Genomic DNA, 2,697 nt, shown 5'->3' on the forward strand with positions numbered 1-2,697 from the left:
ACAGTTTAATTTCCCCTTTTTTTTTTAACCACACTCTGCGCGACGATTAGTTACACAATATACATATTCGTCGCGCAAAGTGAAACAGAAAATAATAAATAATTTATATTGATTATTTTTTAAACGAGGATTGCGACGAGGCTTTATTATTCGTCGACCAGATAACTGCGCGATGATAGTCTTCGTCGCACAAGGTTATTTCGCAATAAGTTGAGATTTTTTTGGACATGTCTTATGCGCGACGGGTAATTTTGTTCGTCGCGCAAGATTATTTTCTATTATTTCAAAAATTTATAGCATATGTGTTAACTGCCGCGACGAAACACGGCGTCCCGCATAACCTCCTATTGCGACGGGTAAATATTTTCGTCGCGCAAGATTATTTTCTATTAATCAAAGATTATTGCATATTTGTTAACTGTCGCGACGAAATTATTCGTCCCGTAAAACTTCCTTGTGCGACGCCAGAGTATTATTCGTCGCGCAAAGATTAGACCTGTCAGTTAACAGTGACGACCGGTCGTTTTTTTACAGATTCTTTGGCCCTTTTTTGCAATTTCGACCTCTGTTCAGTTTTTAATCTATAACTTCCTGACCGTAAGTTCAAATTTCGAGTTCTTTATACGGTTGGATTCAGCACAGAAAAACAAAGACGAAGATTTCCGTCCCGCAAAAGTCAAAAAGTCAAAAACAGTTACGGACGAAGATTTCCGTCCCGCAAAAATGAAGACCGGTCGTTTTAGACAAAAGTACTTTTTTTTTTTTATAGTACAACTCAAGTACATGAGCATTGAGATTCTTTCTCAATTTGAGATGTATATGATGAAATTGGGAAGATGTGCAACTTTTCAGACACGAGATTCATTTCCTAACCATAATAATTTGATTTACGCCATAATTAAATGTAAAATAATTTAATTAAAAAAGTACATATATTCAACAAAAGTAGAGTTGCCACATATATATATAATTGGAAATTAGATATATCAAGTACATATATTCAACAAAAGTAGAGTTGCCAATATATTTACACTAATGTAATTACATTACAAGTTATTACCTATACTAAAACATAGTAAGTCACAAATAAATTGCATTATTCATCATCCGAACTATAATAACCTTCGTTGTCTTCGCTATCATCACTTTCAGTCTCCCAATCATCCTCCTCCTCCTCCTCCTCCTCCCCCTCCATAACTACATCATCGTCGTTGTTGGGGCCCACTACAGCATCGTATCTAGGAAGATCACCGAGGTCAATTGTAATGGATTGAATTGGTATTTCTCTTGAAGACACTCCTTCGAGCTGAAACGGTTCCTGAACAACATTTGTATCGCGAATCGTTTCCGCATCATTTTCCATGCAAGATTCTGACCGTTGGTCAGCGACATCGACATCAGATGGGTCTAGTTCTGGTATAGCATATACGTTCCTATGATCCATCTGCTGAACAACTTTCCACCCGCTCCCTGCTTTAGGGTCATCTACATAGACAATTTGTTTTGCCATGTTTGCCAAAATGTATGGGTCGTCATTATACCAAGTTCTGTTCATGTTCACAGATAGTAACCCTTGATCGATTTTAACACTTCCCTGCCTATTTGGGTTTGTATTAAACCATCGACACTTAAACATGATGACTTGGTATCAGTCTTTGTAAAGCAATTGCACGACAGTTGTGAGTTTGCCATAGAAATCAATGTTCGTACTTTCCCCTCCACCTGGAACATGGACACCGCTGTTTTGCGTACACAACTTGTCATCTCGTGCAGTCCCTAAAAACTTGACGCCATTAACATGACAACCCGAGAATAATTCAGCTCGAATTGGGCCGAATGCCAAGTTATACAACTCTTCACTGTAAGTGGGGGAATTATCTGATTTCAACTTATTCACCTAATATTATACAAAAACATTCACATGTTAGTTTGAGAAAATTAAATACTACAATATATATGTCAATTACAAAACACTTATAACTTACATATTCCAAAAACCATTTTAGAAACAATTCACGATGTTTCTTGGAATACAAATGCGATGGATGTTCTCGCTCCATCATCTCTTCATGCTCATCTAAATATGCCATTATCTCATCACAATTGTTCAATACGAACCAATGCGCTACCTCCATGTCATTTCTGAAAAACGACTCTCCTTGTACAGGATCTCCAAAGGGTCGTGCACTTTGGGCAAAAACAGAAAGTTGCTCATTTCTCACACCTCCGTCATTATTGCGCTGAGGTCGATTGAAAGCCGTGTCCACGTCTTTTAAATACATTCCACAAAAAGTAAGCGCCTCATATTGAACCCAAGCCTCTACAATTGATCCTTCGGGCTTCGCTATGTTGCGTACGCTTTTTTTCAGCTCTCCGAGTAGCCTGCCAAAATAAAATGAAAATATGCAAATTAGCAAGTAGGAAGCATAAGATAATGATGCTTACACAAATGATGATGATTATATACCTTTCTATTGGATACATCCAGCGATAGTTGACTAGACCAGCAAGCAATGCCTCTTCTGGTAAGTGAACCATCACATGAATCATACTCGTGAAGAAAGCCGGAGGGAATATCATCTCAAACTTGCATAAAACTTGGACAATGTCATGGCGCAATTGATCAATGTCTGTCTTTCGCAACGTTTTTGCTGTCAGTTGGGAAAAAAATCTGGACAACAATATGATTGGCTTCAC

Source organism: Prunus avium, chromosome 8 (assembly GCF_965620075.1).
Source record: "Prunus avium chromosome 8, drPruAviu1.hap1.1, whole genome shotgun sequence".
NCBI lineage: Eukaryota > Viridiplantae > Streptophyta > Magnoliopsida > Rosales > Rosaceae > Prunus > Prunus avium.